The 21,446-nt window shown below is 45.7% G+C and overlaps 1 protein-coding gene across 2 annotated transcripts in view; it reads left to right on the top strand.

The window, feature by feature from the left end:
* LOC128692339 (serine-rich adhesin for platelets) overlaps positions 1–21,446 on the top strand; it is a 176,296-nt gene that overhangs the window by 127,472 nt on the left and 27,378 nt on the right. The gene's annotated exons all lie outside the window — the stretch shown is intronic.

Consider the following 21,446-nt stretch of genomic DNA (forward strand, 5'->3'; position numbering starts at 1 on the left):
CATCATACCCCGTACATCATATCCCATACATCATATCCCATACATCATACCCCATACATCATATCCCATACATCATATCCCATACATCATACCCCATACATCATATCCCATACATCATACCCCATACATCATACCCCATACATCATATCCCATACATCATACCCCATACATCATATCCCATACATCATATCCCATACATCATACCCCATACATCATACCCCATACATCATACCCCATACATCATACCCCATACATCATATCCCATACATCATATCCCATACATCATACCCCATACATCATATCCCATACATATCCCATACATCATACCCCATACATCATACCCCATACATCATATCCCATACATCATACCCCATACATCATACCCCATACATCATATCCCATACATCATACCCCATACATCATACCCCATACATCATACCCCATACATCATACCCCATACATCATATCCCATACATCATACCCCATACATCATACCCCATACATCATACCCCATACATCATATCCCATACATCATACCCCATACATCATACCCCATACATCATACCCCATACATCATATCCCATACATCATATCCCATACATCATACCCCATGCATCATACCCCATATGAATCATTGTCACACCACCACCACCAGCTTCCACAACTTCAATAATTTACACACCCAAACAATTTCATTTTCACACTTTCACTAACTCTTACGCTTCCACTAACTCAATTTTATACCTTCACTAACTTACTACCACACCTCTCCTACAGTCTTACATGTTTACAACACTGATTACTCTTCTCCACACAGTGCTTCAACACGCATCACACTGCAACACACACCACACTGCAACACACACCACACTGCAACACACACCACACTGCAACACACCACACTGCAACACGCACCACACTGCAACACACACCACACTGCAACACACACCACACTGCAACACACACCACACTGCAACACGCACCACACTGCAACACACCACACTGCAACACGCACCACACTGCAACACGCACCACACTGCAACACGCACCACACTGCAACACGCACCACACTGCAACACGCACCACACTGCAACACGCACCACACTGCAACACACACCACACTGCAACACGCACCACACTGCAACACACCACACTGCAACACGCACCACACTGCAACACGCACCACACTGCAACACGCACCACACTGCAACACGCACCACACTGCAACACACACCACACTGCAACACGCACCACACTGCAACACACACCACACTGCAACACGCATCACACTGCAACACACCACACTGCAACACGCACCACACTGCAACACACCACACTGCAACACGCACCACACTGCAACACACCACACTGCAACACACACCACACTGCAACACACACCACACTGCAACACACACCACACTGCAACACGCACCACACTGCAACACGCACCACACTGCAACACGCATCACACTGCAACACACACCACACTGCAACACACCACACTGCAACACGCACCACACTGCAACACACCACACTGCAACACGCACCACACTGCAACACACCACACTGCAACACGCACCACACTGCAACACACCACACTGCAACACGCATCACACTGCAACACACCACACTGCAACACGCATCACACTGCAACACACGCCACACTGCAACACGCATCACACTGCAACACACCACACTGCAACACGCACCACACTGCAACACGCACCACACTGCAACACACCACACTGCAACACGCACCACACTGCAACACGCACCACACTGCAACACACCACACTGCAACACACCACACTGCAACACGCACCACACTGCAACACGCACCACACTGCAACACACCACACTGCAACACGCACCACACTGCAACACACCACACTGCAACACGCACCACACTGCAACACGCACCACACTGCAACACGCATCACACTGCAACACACCACACTGCAACACGCATCACACTGCAACACACACCACACTGCAACACGCACCACACTGCAACACACCACACTGCAACACGCACCACACTGCAACACACCACACTGCAACACGCACCACACTGCAACACACCACACTGCAACACGCACCACACTGCAACACACCACACTGCAACACGCATCACACTGCAACACACACCACACTGCAACACGCATCACACTGCAACACACCACACTGCAACACGCACCACACTGCAACACACCACACTGCAACACGCATCACACTGCAACACGCACCACACTGCAACACACACCACACTGCAACACACACCACACTGCAACACACCACACTGCAACACGCACCACACTGCAACACCACACTGCAACACGCATCACACTGCAACACACACCACACTGCAACACGCACCACACTGCAACACACACCACACTGCAACACACCACACTGCAACACTCATCACACTGCAACACGCACCACACTGCAACACACACCACACTGCAACACACCACACTGCAACACGCACCACACTGCAACACACACCACACTGCAACACGCACCACACTGCAACACGCACCACACTGCAACACGCACCACACTGCAACACGCACCACACTGCAACACACACCACACTGCAACACACAACACACTGCAACACGCACCACACTGCAACACACCACACTGCAACACGCACCACACTGCAACACCACACTGCAACACGCACCACACTGCAACACACCACACTGCAACACACCACACTGCAACACGCACCACACTGCAACACCACACTGCAACACCACACTGCAACACCACACTGCAACACACCACACTGCAACACGCACCACACTGCAACACCACACTGCAACACGCACCACACTGCAACACACCACACTGCAACACGCACCACACTGCAACACACACCACGCTGCAACACGCACCACGCTGCAACACGCACCACGCTGCAACACGCACCACGCTGCAACACGCACCACGCTGCAACACGCACCACACTGCAACACGCACCACGCTGCAACACGCACCATACTGCAACACGCACCACACTGCAACACACCACAAACACTGCAACACGCACCACACTGCAACACGCACCACACTGCAACACGCAACACACTGCAACACGCACCACGCTGCAACACGCACCACGCTGCAACACGCACCACGCTGCAACACGCACCACGCTGCAACACGCACCACGCTGCAACACGCACCACGCTGCAACACGCACCATGCTGCAACACGCACCACACTGCAACACGCACCACACTGCAATACGCACCACACTGCAACACGCACCACACTGCAACACATCACACTGCAACACGCACCACACTGCAACACGCACCACACTGCAACACGCACCACACAACACGCACCACACTGCAACACGCACCACACTGCAACACGCACCACACTGCAACACGCACCACACTGCAACACGCACCACACTGCAACACGCACCACACTGCAACACGCACACTGCAACACGCACCACACTACAACACGCACCACACTACAACACGCACCACACTACAACACGCACCACACTACAACACGCACCACACTACAACACGCACCACACTACAACACGCACCACACTGCAACACGCACCACACTGCAACACGCACCACACTGCAACACGCACCACACTGCAACACGCACCACACTGCAACACGCACCACACTGCAACACGCACCACACTGCAACACGCACCACACTGCAACACGCACCACACTGCAACACGCACCACACTGCAACACGCACACTGCAACACGCACACTGCAACACGCACCACACTACAACACGCACCCCACTGCAACACGCACCACACTACAACACGCACCACACTGCAACACGCACTCAAGGCTCTTAACACATCCTCTCTCCTTTTCACCACAGAATATTGAGAAAGAGAAACTTGAAGGCAAGGAATCCATTTGTTCTATGACTGATTTCAACCGTTGTTTCTGCCATGAGAGAAAATTCGACACAGTTAAGAGTTTGTTAGGTCGCAGCGGTCGCTGAGAAATATTGTATTTAATGTTAGGTATACACGAAGGCAACTTGTAAATGGTTCCTTGATTTTTTTCCCTTCAAACTATCTTTTATGAATCTGGAACCCTGCTAGTGATCAGTGTTGTAGAGACCATTCCAAGTATCCTGGAAGGGATCAGGGAACGGGTGGGGGTTGAACCCATGGCAGGTGAGTGCTGAAACTCACAGGCCAGTGCGCTAACAGTTGGACCAGCTGCCTCTAATAAAATTCATTCATAAAGTTGATTTGTTTGTTGTCTTATTACGATTTCATGAGTCATCCTGGAAGGGATTTAAAAACTTTCAAAATTTTCTTCTTCTGGGCTGAAATTAAAGTTCGTAGGAGTACAAACTTTATTTGTAAAACGTGAATTTTTTTTGCAAAAGTTAGACAATGTTAAATAGATTTAATATTTAATGGCTGATGCAATGTTGAGAAGATTAGATTCAATAAGTTTGTGTAGGTGCAATTTTGTCAATATAATAAACTTGCAATCAATGCAATCTGTGCAATATATGGAAAAATGTCTATTATGTTCAAACTTTTAGCGACGTGGGTTGTAGAAGCGAGGATCATCTTGTTAGTGGGTTGTAGAAGCGAGGATCATCTTGTTAGTGGGTTGTAGAAGCGAGGATCATCTTGTTAGTGGGTTGTAGAAGCGAGGATCATCTTGTTAGTGGGTTGTAGAAGCGAGGATCATCTTGTTAGTGGGTTGTAGAAGCGAGGATCATCTTGTTAGTGGGTTGTAGAAGCGAGGATCATCTTGTTAGTGGGTTGTAGAAGCGAGGATCTTGTTAGTGGGTTGTAGAAGCGAGGATCATCTTCTTAGTGGGTTGTAGAAGCGAGGATCTTGTTAGTGGGTTGTAGAAGCGAGGATCATCTTGTTAGTGGGTTGTAGAAGCGAGGATCATCTTGTTAGTGGGTTGTAGAAGCGAGGATAATTTTGTTAGTGGGTTGTAGAAGCGAGGATCATCTTGTTAGTGGGTTGTAGAAGCGAGGATCATCTTGTTAGTGGGTTGTAGAAGCGAGGATCATCTTGTTAGTGGGTTGTAGAAGCGAGGATCATCTTGTTAGTGGGTTGTAGAAGGGAGGATCATCTTGTTAGTGGGTTGTAGAAGCGAGGATCATCTTGTTAGTGGGTTGTAGAAGCGAGGATCATCTTGTTAGTGGGTTGTAGAAGCGAGGATCATCTTGTTAGTGGGTTGTAGAAGCGAGGATCATCTTGTTAGTGGGTTGTAGAAGCGAGGATCATCTTGTTAGTGGGTTGTAGAAGCGAGGATCATCTTGTTAGTGGGTTGTAGAAGCGAGGATCTTGTTAGTGGGTTGTAGAAGCGAGGATCATCTTGTTAGTGGGTTGTAGAAGGGAGGATCATCTTGTTAGTGGGTTGTAGAAGCGAGGATCATTTTGTTAGTGGGTTGTAGAAGCGAGGATCATCTTGTTAGTGGGTTGTAGAAGCGAGGATCTTGTTAGTGGGTTGTAGAAGCGAGGATCATCTTGTTAGTGGGTTGTAGAAGCGAGGATCTTGTTAGTGGGTTGTAGATGCGAGGATCATCTTGTTAGTGGGTTGTAGAAGCGAGGATCATCTTGTTAGTGGGTTGTAGAAGCGAGGATCTTGTTAGTGGGTTGTAGAAGCGAGGATCATCTTGGTAGTGGGTTGTAGAAGCGAGGATCATCTTGTTAGTGGGTTGTAGAAGCGAGGATCATCTTGTTAGTGGGTTGTAGAAGCGAGGATCATCTTGTTAGTGGGTTGTAGAAGCATAGAAGCATCTTGTTAGTGGGTTGTAGAAGCGAGGATCTTCTTGTTAGTGGGTTGTAGAAGCGAGGATCATCTTGTTAGTGGGTTGTAGAAGCGAGGATCTTGTTAGTGGGTTGTAGAAGCGAGGATCATCTTGTTAGTGGGTTGTAGAAGCGAGGATCATCTTGTTAGTGTGTTGTAGAAGCGAGGATCTTGTTATCTTGTTAGTGGGTTGTAGAAGCGAGGATCATCTTGTTAGTTGGATGTTGACGCGAGGATCATCTTGTTAGTGGGTTGTAGAAGCGAGGATCATCTTGTTAGTGGGTTGTAGAAGCGAGGATCATGTTGGTGGGGGGTAGTAGCGACGAGGATCTTGTTAGTGGGTTGTAGAAGCGAGGATCTTGTTAGTGGGTTGTAGAAGCGAGGATCATCTTGTTAGTGGGTTGTAGAAGCGAGGATCATGGGTTTGTCAGTGGGTTGTAGAAGCGAGGATCATCTTGTTAGTGGGTTGTAGAAGCGAGGATCATCTTGTTAGTGGGTTGTAGAAGCGAGGATCTTGTTAGTGGGTTGTAGAAGCGAGGATCTTGTTAGTGGGTTGTAGAAGGGAGGATCATCTTGTTAGTGGGTTGTAGAAGCGAGGATCATTTTGTTAGTGGGTTGTAGAAGCGAGGATCATCTTGTTAGTGGGGTGTAGAAGCGAGGATCATTTTGTCAGTGGGTTGTAGAAGCGAGGATCATCTTGTTAGTGGGTTGTAGAAGCGAGGAGTGGGTTGTAGAAGCGAGGATCTTGTTAGTGGGTTGTAGAAGCGAGGATCTTGTTAGTGGGTTGTAGAAGCGAGGATCTTGTTAGTGGGTTGTAGAAGCGAGGATCTTGTTAGTGGGTTGTAGAAGCGAGGATCATCTTGTTAGTGGGTTGTAGAAGCGAGGATCATCTTGTTAGTGGGTTGTAGACGCGAGGATCTTGTTAGTGGGTTGTAGAAGCGAGGATCATTTTGTTAGTGGGTTGTAGAAGCGAGGATCATCTTGTTAGTGGGTTGTAGAAGCGAGGATCATCTTGTTAGTGGGTTGTAGAAGCGAGGATCTTGTTAGTGGGTTGTAGAAGCGAGGATCTTGTTAGTGGGTTGTAGAAGCGAGGATCTTGTTAGTGGGTTGTAGAAGCGAGGATCTTGTTAGTGGGTTGTAGAAGCGAGGATCATCTTGTTAGTGGGTTGTAGAAGCGAGGATCATTTTGTCAGTGGGTTGTAGAAGCGAGGATCTTGTTAGTGGGTTGTAGAAGCGAGGATCTTGTTAGTGGGTTGTAGAAGCGAGGATTTGTTAGTGGGTTGTAGAAGCGAGGATCTTGTTAGTGGGTTGTAGAAGCGAGGATCTTGTTAGTGGGTTGTAGAAGCGAGGATCATTTTGTCAGTGGGTTGTAGAAGCGAGGATCTTGTGAGTGGGTTGTAGAAGCGAGATCATCTTGTCAGTGGGTTGTAGAAGCGAGGATCTTGTTAGTGGGTTGTAGAAGCGAGGATCTTGTTAGTGGGTTGTAGAAGCGAGGATCTTGTTAGTGGGTTGTAGAAGCGAGGATCTTGTTAGTGGGTTGTAGAAGCGAGGATCATTTTGTCAGTGGGTTGTAGAAGCGAGGATCTTGTTAGTGGGTTGTAGAAGCGAGGATCATTTTGTCAGTGGGTTGTAGAAGCGAGGATCTTGTTAGTGGGTTGTAGAAGCGAGGATCTTGTTAGTGGGTTGTAGAAGCGAGGATCTGGGTAGTGGGTTTGTCAGTGGGTTGTAGAAGCGAGGATCTTGTTAGTGGGTTGTAGAAGCGAGGATCATTTTGTCAGTGGGTTGTAGAAGCGAGGATCTTGTTAGTGGGTTGTAGAAGCGAGGATCTTGTTAGTGGGTTGTAGAAGCGAGGATCTTGTTAGTGGGTTGTAGAAGCGAGGATCTTGTTAGTGGGTTGTAGAAGCGAGGATCTTGTTAGTGGGTTGTAGAAGCGAGGATCTTGTTAGTGGGTTGTAGAAGCGAGGATCTTGTTAGTGGGTTGTAGAAGCGAGGATCTTGTTAGTGGGTTGTAGAAGCGAGGATCTTGTTAGTGGGTTGTAGAAGCGAGGATCTTGTTAGTGGGTTGTAGAAGCGAGGATCATTTTGTTAGTGGGTTGTAGAAGCGAGGATCTTGTTAGTGGGTTGTAGAAGGGAGGATCATCTTGTCAGTGAGTTGTAGAAGCGAGGATCATTTTGTCAGTGGGTTGTAGAAGCGAGGATCTTGTTAGTGGGTAGTAGAAGCGAGGATCTTGTTAGTGGGTTGTAGAAGCGAGGATCTTGTTAGTGGGTTGTAGAAGCGAGGATCTTGTTAGTGGGTTGTAGAAGCGAGGATCTTGTTAGTGGGTTGTAGAAGCGAGGATCATTGTTGTTGTAGAAGCGAGTGGGTTGTAGAAGCGAGGATCATCTTGTTAGTGGGTTGTAGAAGCGAGGATCATCTTGTTAGTGGGTTGTAGAAGCGAGGATCATCTTGTTAGTGGGTTGTAGAAGCGAGGATCTTGTTAGTGGGTTGTAGAAGCGAGGATCATCTTGTTAGTGGGTTGTAGAAGCGAGGATCAGTGGGTTGTAGAAGCGAGGATCTTGTTAGTGGGTTGTAGAAGCGAGGATCTTGTTAGTGGGTTGTAGAAGCGAGGATCTTGTTAGTGGGTTGTAGAAGCGAGGATCTTGTTAGTGGGTTGTAGAAGCGAGGATCTTGTTAGTGGGTTGTAGAAGCGAGGATCATCTTGTTAGTGGGTTGTAGAAGCGAGGATCTTGTTAGTGGGTTGTAGAAGCGAGGATCATCTTGTTAGTGGGTTGTAGAAGCGAGGATCATTTTGTTAGTGGGTTGTAGAAGCGAGGATCTTGTTAGTGGGTTGTAGAAGCGAGGATCATCTTGTTAGTGGGTTGTAGAAGCGAGGATCTTGTTAGTGGGTTGTAGAAGCGAGGATCTTGTTAGTGGGTTGTAGAAGCGAGGATCTTGTTAGTGGGTTGTAGAAGCGAGGATCTTGTTAGTGGGTTGTAGAAGCGAGGATCTTGTTATAGAAGCGAGGATCTTGTTAGTGGGTTGTAGAAGCGAGGATCATCTTGTTAGTGGGTTGTAGAAGCGAGGATCTTGTTAGTGGGTTGTAGAAGCGAGGATCTTGTTAGTGGGTTGTAGAAGCGAGGATCTTGTTAGTGGGTTGTAGAAGCGAGGATCTTGTCAGTGGGTTGTAGAAGCGAGGATCTTGTTAGTGGGGTGTAGAAGCGAGGATCATTTTGTTAGTGGGTTGTAGAAGCGAGGTCAGTGGGTTGTAGATGCGTGGATCTTGTTAGTGGGTTGTAGAAGCGAGGATCTTGTTAGTGGGTTGTAGAAGCGAGGATCTTGTTAGTGGGTTGTAGAAGCGAGGATCATCTTGTTAGTGGGTTGTAGAAGCGAGGATCTTGTTAGTGGGTTGTAGAAGCGAGGATCATCTTGTTAGTGGGTTGTAGAAGCGAGGATCTTGTTAGTGGGTTGTAGAAGCGAGGATCATCTTGTTAGTGGGTTGTAGAAGCGAGGATCATCTTGTTAGTGGGTTGTAGAAGCGAGGATCATCTTGTTAGTGGGTTGTAGAAGCGAGGATCATCTTGTTAGTGGGTTGTAGAAGCGAGGATCATCTTGTTAGTGGGTTGTAGAAGCGAGGATCATCTTGTTAGTGGGTTGTAGAAGCGAGGATCATCTTGTTAGTGGGTTGTAGAAGCGAGGTTAGTGGGTTGTAGAAGCATCTTGTTAGTGGGTTGTAGAAGCGAGGATCTTGTTAGTTGGTTGTAGAAGCGAGGATCATCTTGTTAGTGGGTTGTAGAAGCGAGGATCATCTTGTTAGTGGGTTGTAGAAGCGAGGATCTTGTTAGTGGGTTGTAGAAGCGAGGATCTTGTTAGTGGGTTGTAGAAGCGAGGTTAGTGGGTTGTAGAAGCATCTTGTTAGTGGGTTGTAGAAGCGAGGATCATCTTGTTAGTGGGTTGTAGAAGATCATCGAGGATCTTGTTAGTGGGTTGTAGAAGCGAGGATCTTGTTAGTGGGTTGTAGAAGCGAGGATCTTGTTAGTGGGTTGTAGAAGCGAGGATCTTGTTAGTGGGTTGTAGAAGCGAGGATCTTGTTAGTGGGTTGTAGAAGCGAGGATCATTTTGTTAGTGGGTTGTAGAAGCGAGGATCTTGTTAGTGGGTTGTAGAAGGGAGGATCATCTTGTGAGTTGTAGAAGCGAGGATCATTTTGTCAGTGGGTTGTAGAAGCGAGGATCTTGTTAGTGGGTTGTAGAAGCGAGGATCATTTTGTCAGTGGGTTGTAGAAGCGAGGATCTTGTTAGTGGGTAGTAGAAGCGAGGATCTTGTTAGTGGGTTGTAGAAGCGAGGATCTTGTTAGTGGGTTGTAGAAGCGAGGATCTTGTTAGTGGGTTGTAGAAGCGAGGATCATTTTGTCAGTGGGTTGTAGAAGCGAGGATCTTGTTAGTGGGTTGTAGAAGCGAGGATCATTTTGTTAGTGGGTTGTAGAAGCGAGGATCTTGTTAATGGGTTGTAGAAGGGAGGATCTTGTTAGTGGGTTGTAGAAGCGAGGATCTTGTAGAAGCGAGGATCTTGTTAGTGGGTTGTAGAAGCGAGGATCTTGTTAGTGGGTTGTAGAAGCGAGGATCAGTGGGTTGTAGAAGCGAGGATTTGTTAGTGAGTTGTAGAAGCGAGGATCATTTTGTCAGTGGGTTGTAGAAGCGAGGATCTTGTTAGTGGGTTGTAGAAGCGAGGATCTTGTTAGTGGGTTGTAGAAGCGAGGATCTTGTTAGTGGGTTGTAGAAGCGAGGATCATTTTGTCAGTGGGTTGTAGAAGCGAGGATCTTGTTAGTGGGTTGTAGAAGCGAGGATCATTTTGTCAGTGGGTTGTAGAAGCGAGGATCTTGTTAGTGGGTTGTAGAAGCGAGGATCTTGTTAGTGGGTTGTAGAAGCGAGGATCTTGTTAGTGGGTTGTAGAAGCGAGGATCTTGTTAGTGGGTTGTAGAAGCGAGGATCATCTTGTTAGTGGGTTGTAGAAGCGAGGATCTTGTTAGTGGGTTGTAGAAGCGAGGATCTTGTTAGTGGGTTGTAGAAGCGAGGATCTTGTTAGTGGGTTGTAGAAGCGAGGATCATCTTGTTAGTGGGTTGTAGAAGCGAGGATCTTGTTAGTGGGTTGTAGAAGCGAGGATCTTGTTAGTGGGTTGTAGAAGCGAGGATCTTGTTAGTGGGTTGTAGAAGCGAGGATCATCTTGTTAGTGGGTTGTAGAAGCGAGGATCTTGTTAGTGGGTTGTAGAAGCGAGGATCATCTTGTTAGTGGGTTGTAGAAGCGAGGATCATCTTGTTAGTGGGTTGTAGAAGCGAGGATCTTGTTAGTGGGTTGTAGAAGCGAGGATCTTGTTAGTGGGTTGTAGAAGCGAGGATCTTGTTAGTGGGTTGTAGAAGCGAGGATCTTGTTAGTGGGTTGTAGAAGCGAGGATCTTGTTAGTGGGTTGTAGAAGCGAGGATCATCTTGTTAGTGGGTTGTAGAAGCGAGGATCATCTTGTTAGTGGGTTGTAGAAGCGAGGATCTTGTTAGTGGGTTGTAGAAGCGAGGATCTTGTTAGTGGGTTGTAGAAGCGAGGATCTTGTTAGTGGGTTGTAGAAGCGAGGATCTTGTTAGTGGGTTGTAGAAGCGAGGATCTTGTTAGTGGGTTGTAGAAGCGAGGATCTTGTTAGTGGGTTGTAGAAGCGAGGATCATTTTGTTAGTGGGTTGTAGAAGCGAGGATCTTGTTAGTGGGTTGTAGAAGCGAGGATCTTGTTAGTGGGTTGTAGAAGCGAGGATCTTGTTAGTGGGTTGTAGAAGCGAGGATCTTGTTAGTGGGTTGTAGAAGCGAGGATCTTGTTAGTGGGTTGTAGAAGCGAGGATCTTGTTAGTGGGTTGTAGAAGCGAGGATCTTGTTAGTGGGTTGTAGAAGCGAGGATCTTGTTAGTGGGTTGTAGAAGCGAGGATCATTTTGTTAGTGGGTTGTAGAAGCGAGGATCTTGTTAGTGGGTTGTAGAAGCGAGGATCTTGTTAGTGGGTTGTAGAAGCGAGGATCTTGTTAGTGGGTTGTAGAAGCGAGGATCTTGTTAGTGGGTTGTAGAAGCGAGGATCTTGTTAGTGGGTTGTAGAAGCGAGGATCTTGTTAGTGGGTTGTAGAAGCGAGGATCATCTTGTTAGTGGGTTGTAGAAGCGAGGATCATCTTGTTAGTGGGTTGTAGAAGCGAGGATCATCTTGTTAGTGGGTTGTAGAAGCGAGGATCTTGTTAGTGGGTTGTAGAAGCGAGGATCATCTTGTTAGTGGGTTGTAGAAGCGAGGATCTTGTTAGTGGGTTGTAGAAGCGAGGATCTTGTTAGTGGGTTGTAGAAGCGAGGATCTTGTTAGTGGGTTGTAGAAGCGAGGATCTTGTTAGTGGGTTGTAGAAGCGAGGATCATCTTGTTAGTGGGTTGTAGAAGCGAGGATCTTGTTAGTGGGTTGTAGAAGCGAGGATCTTGTTAGTGGGTTGTAGAAGCGAGGATCTTGTTAGTGGGTTGTAGAAGCGAGGATCATTTTGTCAGTGGGTTGTAGAAGCGAGGATCTTGTTAGTGGGTTGTAGAAGCGAGGATCTTGTTAGTGGGTTGTAGAAGCGAGGATCATCTTGTTAGTGGGTTGTAGAAGCGAGGATCTTGTTAGTGGGTTGTAGAAGCGAGGATCTTGTTAGTGGGTTGTAGAAGCGAGGATCTTGTTAGTGGGTTGTAGAAGCGAGGATCTTGTTAGTGGGTTGTAGAAGCGAGGATCTTGTTAGTGGGTTGTAGAAGCGAGGATCTTGTTAGTGGGTTGTAGAAGCGAGGATCATTTTGTCAGTGGGTTGTAGAAGCGAGGATCTTGTTAGTGGGTTGTAGAAGCGAGGATCAGTGGGTTGTAGAAGCGAGGATCTTGTTAGTGGGTTGTAGAAGCGAGGATCTTGTTATCTTGTTAGTGGGTTGTAGAAGCGAGGATCTTGTTAGTGGGTTGTAGAAGCGAGGATCATTTTGTTAGTGGGTTGTAGAAGCGAGGATCTTGTTAGTGGGTTGTAGAAGCGAGGATCATCTTGTTAGTGGGTTGTAGAAGCGAGGATCTTGTTAGTGGGTTGTAGAAGCGAGGATCATCTTGTTAGTGGGTTGTAGAAGCGAGGATCATCTTGTTAGTGGGTTGTAGAAGCGTGGATCATCTTGTTAGTGGGTTGTAGAAGCGAGGATCATTTTGTCAGTGGGTTGTAGAAGCGAGGATCTTGTTAGTGGGTTGTAGAAGCGAGGATCTTGTTAGTGGGTTGTAGAAGCGAGGATCTTGTTAGTGGGTTGTAGAAGCGAGGATCTTGTTAGTGGGTTGTAGAAGCGAGGATCTTGTTAGTGGGTTGTAGAAGCGAGGATCATCTTGTTAGTGGGTTGTAGAAGCGAGGATCTTGTTAGTGGGTTGTAGAAGCGAGGATCATTTTGTCAGTGGGTTGTAGAAGCGAGGATCTTGTTAGTGGGTTGTAGAAGCGAGGATCTTGTCAGTGGGTTGTAGAAGCGAGGATCATTTTGTCAGTGGGTTGTAGAAGCGAGGATCTTGTCAGTGGGTTGTAGAAGCGAGGATCTTGTTAGTGGGTTGTAGAAGCGAGGATCTTGTTAGTGGGTTGTAGAAGCGAGGATCTTGTTAGTGGGTTGTAGAAGCGAGGATCATCTTGTTAGTGGGTTGTAGAAGCGAGGATCATCTTGTTAGTGGGTTGTAGAAGCGAGGATCTTGTTAGTGGGTTGTAGAAGCGAGGATCATCTTGTTAGTGGGTTGTAGAAGCGAGGATCATCTTGTTAGTGGGTTGTAGAAGCGAGGATCATCTTGTTAGTGGGTTGTAGAAGCGAGGATCTTGTTAGTGGGTTGTAGAAGCGAGGATCATTTTGTTAGTGGGTTGTAGAAGCGAGGATCTTGTTAGTGGGTTGTAGAAGCGAGGATCATCTTGTTAGTGGGTTGTAGAAGCGAGGATCATCTTGTTAGTGGGTTGTAGAAGCGAGGATCATTTTGTCAGTGGGTTGTAGAAGCGAGGACCTTGTTAGTGGGTTGTAGAAGCGAGGACCTTGTTAGTGGGTTGTAGAAGCGAGGATCTTGTTAGTGGGTTGTAGAAGCGAGGATCATCTTGTTAGTGGGTTGTAGAAGCGAGGATCTTGTTAGTGGGTTGTAGAAGCGAGGATCGTTTTGTTAGTGGGTTGTAGAAGCGAGGATCTTGTTAGTGGGTTGTAGAAGCGAGGATCTTGTTAGTGGGTTGTAGAAGCGAGGATCTTGTTAGTGGGTTGTAGAAGCGAGGATCTTGTTAGTGGGTTGTAGAAGCGAGGATCATTTTGTTAGTGGGTTGTAGAAGCGAGGATCATTTTGTCAGTGGGTTGTAGAAGCGAGGATCTTGTTAGTGGGTTGTAGAAGCGAGGATCTTGTTAGTGGGTTGTAGAAGCGAGGATCTTGTTAGTGGGTTGTAGAAGCGAGGATCATTTTGTCAGTGGGTTGTAGAAGCGAGGATCTTGTTAGTGGGTTGTAGAAGCGAGGGATAGAAGCGAGGATAGTGGGTTGTAGAAGCGAGGATCTTGTTAGTGGGTTGTAGAAGCGAGGATCTTGTTAGTGGGTTGTAGAAGCGAGGATCATTTTGTTAGTGGGTTGTAGAAGCGAGGATCTTGTTAGTGGGTTGTAGAAGCGAGGATCTTAGAAGCGAGGATCATTTTTAGTGGGTTGTAGAAGCGAGGATCTTGTTAGTGGGTTGTAGAAGCGAGGATCTTTAGTGGGTTGTAGAAGCGAGGATCATTGTTGTTAGTGGGTTGTAGAAGCGAGGATCTTGTTAGTGGGTTGTAGAAGCGAGGATCTTGTTAGTGGGTTGTAGAAGCGAGGATCTTGTTAGTGGGTTGTAGAAGCGAGGATCTTGTTAGTGGGTTGTAGAAGCGAGGATCATCTTGTTAGTGGGTTGTAGAAGCGAGGATCTTGTTAGTGAGTTGTAGAAGCGAGGATCATCTTGTTAGTGGGTTGTAGAAGCGAGGATCATCTTGTTAGTGGGTTGTAGAAGCGAGGATCATCTTGTTAGTGGGTTGTAGAAGCGAGGATCTTGTTAGTGGGTTGTAGAAGCGAGGATCTTGTTAGTGGGTTGTAGAAGCGAGGATCTTGTTAGTGGGTTGTAGAAGCGAGGATCATCTTGTTAGTGGGTTGTAGAAGCGAGGATCATCTTGTTAGTGGGTTGTAGAAGCGAGGATCATCTTGTTAGTGGGTTGTAGAAGCGAGGATCATCTTGTTAGTGGGTTGTAGAAGCGAGGATCTTGTTAGTGGGTTGTAGAAGCGAGGATCATCTTGTTAGTGGGTTGTAGAAGCGAGGATCATCTTGTTAGTGGGTTGTAGAAGCGAGGATCATCTTGTTAGTGGGTTGTAGAAGCGAGGATCATCTTGTTAGTGGGTTGTAGAAGCGAGGATCTTGTTAGTGGGTTGTAGAAGCGAGGATCATCTTGTTAGTGGGTTGTAGAAGCGAGGATCTTGTTAGTGGGTTGTAGAAGCGAGGATCATCTTGTTAGTGGGTTGTAGAAGCGAGGATCTTGTTAGTGGGTTGTAGAAGCGAGGATCTTGTTAGTGGGTTGTAGAAGCGAGGATCTTGTTAGTGGGTTGTAGAAGCGAGGATCATTTTGTCAGTGGGTTGTAGAAGCGAGGATCTTGTTAGTGGGTTGTAGAAGCGAGGATCTTGTTAGTGGGTTGTAGAAGCGAGGATCTTGTTAGTGGGTTGTAGAAGCGAGGATCTTGTTAGTGGGTTGTAGAAGCGAGGATCTTGTTAGTGGGTTGTAGAAGCGAGGATCATTTTGTCAGTGGGTTGTAGAAGCGAGGATCTTGTTAGTGGGTTGTAGAAGGGAGGATCATCTTGTGAGTTGTAGAAGCGAGGATCATTTTGTCAGTGGGTTGTAGAAGCGAGGATCATTTTGTCAGTGGGTTGTAGAAGCGAGGATCTTGTTAGTGGGTTGTAGAAGCGAGGATCATTTTGTCAGTGGGTTGTAGAAGCGAGGATCTTGTTAGTGGGTTGTAGAAGCGAGGATCTTGTTAGTGGGTTGTAGAAGCGAGGATCTTGTTAGTGGGTTGTAGAAGCGAGGATCTTGTTAGTGGGTTGTAGAAGCGAGGATCATTTTGTTAGTGGGTTGTAGAAGCGAGGATCATGGGTTGTGATCTTGTTAGTGGGTTGTAGAAGCGAGGATCTTGTTAGTGGGTTGTAGAAGCGAGGATCTTGTTAGTGGGTTGTAGAAGCGAGGATCATTTTGTTAGTGGGTTGTAGAAGCGAGGATCATTTTGTTAGTGGGTTGTAGAAGCGAGGAGTGGGTTGTAGAAGCATCTTGTTAGTGGGTTGTAGAAGCGAGGATCATTTTGTTAGTGGGTTGTAGAAGCGAGGATCATTTTGTCAGTGTGTTGTAGAAGCGAGGATCTTGTTAGTGGGTTGTAGAAGCGAGGATCATTTTGTCAGTGGGTTGTAGAAGCGAGGACCTTGTTAGTGGGTTGTAGAAGCGAGGATCTTGTTAGTGGGTTGTAGAAGCGAGGATCTTGTTAGTGGGTTGTAGAAGCGAGGATCTTGTTAGTGGGTTGTAGAAGCGAGGATCTTGTTAGTGGGTTGTAGAAGCGAGGATCTTGTTAGTGGGTTGTAGAAGCGAGGATCTTGTTAGTGGGTTGTAGAAGCGAGGATCTTGTTAGTGGGTTGTAGAAGCGAGGATCTTGTTAGTGGGTTGTAGAAGCGAGGATCTTGTTAGTGGGTTGTAGAAGCGAGGATCTTGTTAGTGGGTTGTAGAAGCGAGGATCTTGTTAGTGTGTTGTAGAAGCGAGGATCATTTTGTTAGTGGGTTGTAGAAGCGAGGATCATTTTGTCAGTGGGTTGTAGAAGCGAGGATCATTTTGTCAGTGGGTTGTAGAAGCGAGGATCTTGTTAGTGGGTTGTAGAAGCGAGAATCTTGTTAGTGGGTTGTAGAAGCGAGTATCTTGTTAGTGGGTTGTAGAAGCGAGGATCTTGTTAGTGGGTTGTAGAAGCGAGGATCATTTTGTTAGTGGGTTGTAGAAGCGAGGATCATTTTGTCAGTGGGTTGTAGAAGCGAGGATCTTGTTAGTGGGTTGTAGAAGCGAGGATCTTGTTAGTGGGTTGTAGAAGCGAGGATCTTGTTAGTGGGTTGTAGAAGCGAGGATCATTTTGTCAGTGGGTTGTAGAAGCGAGGATTTTGTTAGTGGGTTGTAGAAGCGAGGATCAGTGGGTTGTAGAAGCGAGGATCAGTGGGTTGTAGAAGCGAGGATCTTGTTAGTGGGTTGTAGAAGCGAGGATCTTGTTAGTGGGTTGTAGAAGCGAGGATCATTTTGTCAGTGGGTTGTAGAAGCGAGGATCTTGTTAGTGGGTTGTAGAAGCGAGGATCTTGTTAGTGGGTTGTAGAAGCGAGGATCTTGTTAGTGGGTTGTAGAAGCGAGGATCATTTTGTCAGTGGGTTGTAGAAGCGAGGATCTTGTTAGTGGGTTGTAGAAGCGAGGATCTTGTTAGTGGGTTGTAGAAGCGAGGATCATTTTGTCAGTGGGTTGTAGAAGCGAGGATCTTGTTAGTGGGTTGTAGAAGCGAGGATCTTGTTAGTGGGTTGTAGAAGCGAGGATCTTGTCAGTGGGTTGTAGAAGCGAGGATCTTGTTAGTGGGTTGTAGAAGCGAGGATCTTGTTAGTGGGTTGTAGAAGCGAGGATCTTGTTAGTGGGTTGTAGAAGCGAGGATCTTGTTAGTGGGTTGTAGAAGCGAGGATCTTGTTAGTGGGTTGTAGAAGCGAGGATCATTTTGTTAGTGGGTTGTAGAAGCGAGGATCATTTTGTCAGTGGGTTGTAGAAGCGAGGATCTTGTTAGTGGGTTGTAGAAGCGAGGATCTTGTTAGTGGGTTGTAGAAGCGAGGATCTTGTTAGTGGGTTGTAGAAGCGAGGATCTTGTTAGTGGGTTGTAGAAGCGAGGATCTTGTTAGTGGGTTGTAGAAGCGAGGATCATTTTGTCAGTGGGTTGTAGAAGCGAGGATCTTGTTAGTGGGTTGTAGAAGCGAGGTTAGTGGGTTGTAGAAGCGAGGATCTTGTTAGTGGGTTGTAGAAGCGAGGATCATTTTGTCAGTGGGTTGTAGAAGCGAGGATCTTGTTAGTGGGTTGTAGAAGCGAGGATCATCTTGTTAGTGGGTTGTAGAAGCGAGGATCTTGTTAGTGGGTTGTAGAAGCGAGGATCTTGTTAGTGGGTGGTAGAAGCGAGGATCTTGTTAGTGGGTTGTAGAAGCGAGGATCATCTTGTTAGTGGGTTGTAGAAGCGAGGATCATCTTGTTAGTGGGTTGTAGAAGCGACGATCATCTTGTTAGTGGGTTGTAGAAGCGAGGATCTTGTTAGTGGGTTGTAGAAGCGAGGATCTTGTTAGTGGGTTGTAGAAGCGAGGATCATCTTGTTAGTGGGTTGTAGAAGCGAGGATCATTTTGTCAGTGGGTTGTAGAAGCGAGGATCTTGTTAGTGGGTTGTAGAAGCGAGGATCATCTTGTTAGTGGGTTGTAGAAGCGAGGATCTTGTTAGTGGGTTGTAGAAGCGAGGATCATCTTGTTAGTGGGTTGTAGAAGCGAGGATCATCTTGTTAGTGGGTTGTAGAAGCGAGGATCATCTTGTTAGTGGGTTGTAGAAGCGAGGATCATCTTGTTAGTGGGTTGTAGAAGCGAGGATCATCTTGTTAGTGGGTTGTAGAAGCGAGGATCATCTTGTTAGTGGGTTGTAGAAGCGAGGATCATCTTGTTAGTGGGTTGTAGAAGCGAGGATCATCTTGTTAGTGGGTTGTAGAAGCGAGGATCATCTTGTTAGTGGGTTGTAGAAGCGAGGATCATCTTGTTAGTGGGTTGTAGAAGCGAGGATCTTGTTAGTGGGTTGTAGAAGCGAGGATCATCTTGTTAGTGGGTTGTAGAAGCGAGGATCTTGTTAGTGGGTTGTAGAAGCGATGATCTTGTTAGTGGGTTGTAGAAGCGAGGATCTTGTTAGTGGGTTGTAGAAGCGAGTATCATCTTGTTAGTGGGTTGTAGAAGCGAGGATCTTGTTAGTGAGTTGCAGTGCTCTTAATTTCATTAAATAAATTGTAACGTTGATATTCAATCAGTAACTACAGATTACTACTTCTGATCAGCTTCAACATATTACAGCTGGTATATTGCAGCTGGTGTATTGCAGCTGTATTGCAGCTAGTGTATTGCAGCTGGTGTATTACAGCTGGTGTATTGCAGCTGGTGTATTACAGCTGGTGTATTGCAGCTGGTGTATTACAGCTGGTGTATTGCAGCTGGTGTATTACAGCTGGTGTATTGCAGCTGGTGTATTACAGCTGGTGCATTCGATAAGAAGGATGTTTCCTTACGTTTAATCTACGTACGTATAAATCTGAAATTTTACTGCCACTTTTAAAAACTTTGAATCAGTGGATTACGAGAAATTACTGAAGAATGCCGTGTTTGATAGGCCTCAAACTTTCAGAATTGGTGATTTTTATTTAGTAAAATCTTGACATTTAGTTTCAGCTGTATAAATTTTAATTTGCCAATCTTACTGAATTTTTTTTATCAATTAAACTTTCTTCAAAAACATAATAAATTGTTTTGTAGAATTATAAATGTTTTTAAATAGAATATAACTGAAAAATAATGAGAAATAAAAACTCACGTTATATGAAGTTGTAAAAAAATAATGAAGTTTAGTTAGCTCCTGAATATTATAATTTTATACAACCTTATGACTGACTGTATATCATGAGATATTGTCTTCCACTGTGTCTCTTGTGTCCCGTGTCCCGTGTCCCGTGTCCTGTGTCCCGTGTCCCGTGTCCCGTGTCCCGTGTCCCGTGTCCTGACCAACCTTATCTAACATAACTTTTCGCCTCCTACGATTTTATTTATAGTTTCGGAACGCCTTATTCGACTGGTTTCAAATTTGCAACCTTTGTGGGCTATAACCAGAGTAAGAGTCGTGGAACAATGGCAGTGTGCAGGGGCTCCCTTGTCACTTTTATGTAGACTATTCCCACTTTTGGTTTTCATACAATAGGTTTATAAAGCCTCGTCTGATCGGCTACAGACTTACTACACTGTGCATCCTACGTAGAAGAAAGTTGGTATTGTCAGTGAAATGTGTAATTGACGTTTATGCAGAATTTAATTTCTAAAGGTATATTTTTTTTTTCATAAACTGGTGTCTGCTTCTTCTGAATAACTTTTTCAGTGGCTGCTGCTGCATCTCATCAAATGAATGAAACGTTATAGATATTAGGTTGTGTAGAAATAAATTTGCTTAAAGAAAACTTGGGACTAGTTATAATTGTATTGGCGCCAATTTACTATTTTCTAAAAAATATGGGAACGTGGAAATGCGGGTTTCCTTATCGTAAGTTGTGAATGATTCATCCAATTACCGTAGCTTCAAAATTTTAACACCACTAACTATATAATGCAAATTCTGAGTGGCTAAAGCCACTCAGAGTGCTGGCATATTTTGGGATACTGATCTGTGAGATAACTAGACAATGAGCGTTCAGCTGGTGTTTATTAGCGGAAGGTTTGAGTCAGCTTGGGGCAGTGTAGGTTCTAAATGGAGATTTTTGACAAAAAATTGTAATTTGTGTTCCCATGTGATAACATGGGAAGTAGGTAGTAGGTTGGTAAATAGCAACCACCCAGGGAAGTACTACCGTCCTGCCAGATGACGCTAGATAACAGGGATATCTTGCTACTCCTACTTACACTTTGGTCACACTTCACAGACATGCACATGCATATATATATATACATACATCTAGGTTTTTCTCCTTTTTCTAAATAGCTCTTGTTCTTCTTTATTTCTTCTATTGTCCATGGGGAAGTGGAAAAGAATCTTTCCTCCGTAAGCCATGCGTGTCGTATGAGGCGACTAAAATGCCGGGAGCGATGGGCTAGTAACCCCTTCTCCTGTAGACATTTACTAAAAAAGAGAAGAAAAACTTTATAAAACTGGGATGCTTGAATGTGCGTGGATGTAGTGCGGATGACAAGAAACGGATGATTGCTGATGTTATGAAAAGAAGTTGGATGTCCTGGCCCTAAGCGAAACAAAGCTGAAAGGGGTAGGGGAGTTTCTGTGGGGGGAAATAAATGGGATTAAATCTGGAGTATCTGAGAGAGTTACAGCTAAGGAAATGGTAGCAGTAATGTTGAAGGATCAGTTATGGAAGGAGAAAAGAGAATATGAATGTGTAAATTCAAGGATTATGTGGATAAAAGTAAAGGTTGGATGCGAAAAGTGGGTCATAATAAGCGTGTATGCAACTGGAGAAGAGAGGAATGTAGAGAGAGAGAGAGATTTTGGGAGATGTTAAGTGAATGTATAGGAGCCTTTGAACCAAGTGAGAGAGTAATTGTGGTAGGGGACCTGAATGCTACAGTAGGAAAAACTTTTAGAGAGGGTGTGGTAGGTAAGTTTGAGGTGCCAGGTGTAAATGATAATGGGAGCCCTTTGATTAAACTTTGTATAGAAAGGGGTTTAGTTATAGGTAATACATATTTAAAAAAAAAGAGGATAAATAAGTATACAAGATATGATGTAGGGCGAAATGACAGTAGTTTGTTGGATTATGTATTGGTAGATAAAAGACTGTTGAGTAGACTTCAGGATGTACATGTTTATAGAGGGGCC

This window comes from Cherax quadricarinatus, chromosome 53, assembly GCF_038502225.1.
Source record: "Cherax quadricarinatus isolate ZL_2023a chromosome 53, ASM3850222v1, whole genome shotgun sequence".
NCBI classification, from domain to species: Eukaryota; Metazoa; Arthropoda; class Malacostraca; order Decapoda; family Parastacidae; genus Cherax; species Cherax quadricarinatus.